The 299-nt window shown below is 43.5% G+C and overlaps 1 protein-coding gene across 1 annotated transcript in view; it reads right to left on the bottom strand.

Annotated features, from left to right (window-relative positions):
• SEH1L (SEH1 like nucleoporin) overlaps nucleotides 1-299 on the bottom strand; it is a 32,087-nt gene that overhangs the window by 26,214 nt on the left and 5,574 nt on the right. The gene's annotated exons all lie outside the window — the stretch shown is intronic.

Here is a 299-nt window from a genome sequence, read left to right as displayed (position 1 = left end):
AAAAAAAAAAAAAAAAAAAAAAAGAAACCATAGCAACAAAATGCTTAAACGATTCTGATGTCTGGCTAGACAATGGACCATTCTAGGAAAAGAGGCAATGAGAACAAATATAGAGGAGTCCAAATCATTGTATTCTGAGGAAATAATTTAAAGCTCAATAGCATTATCTTTTTTTTTTTTTTTTTTTGCAGTATGCGGGCCTCTCGCTGTTGTGGCCTCTCCCGTTGCGGAGCACAGGCTCCGAACGCGCAGGCTCAGCGGCCATGGCTCACGGGCCCAGCCGCTCTGCGGCATGTGGG

The sequence above is a fragment of the Physeter macrocephalus genome, chromosome 19 (assembly GCF_002837175.3).
Source record: "Physeter macrocephalus isolate SW-GA chromosome 19, ASM283717v5, whole genome shotgun sequence".
Taxonomy (NCBI): Eukaryota; Metazoa; Chordata; class Mammalia; order Artiodactyla; family Physeteridae; genus Physeter; species Physeter macrocephalus.
This window is presented reverse-complemented; position numbering and strand designations above follow the sequence as displayed.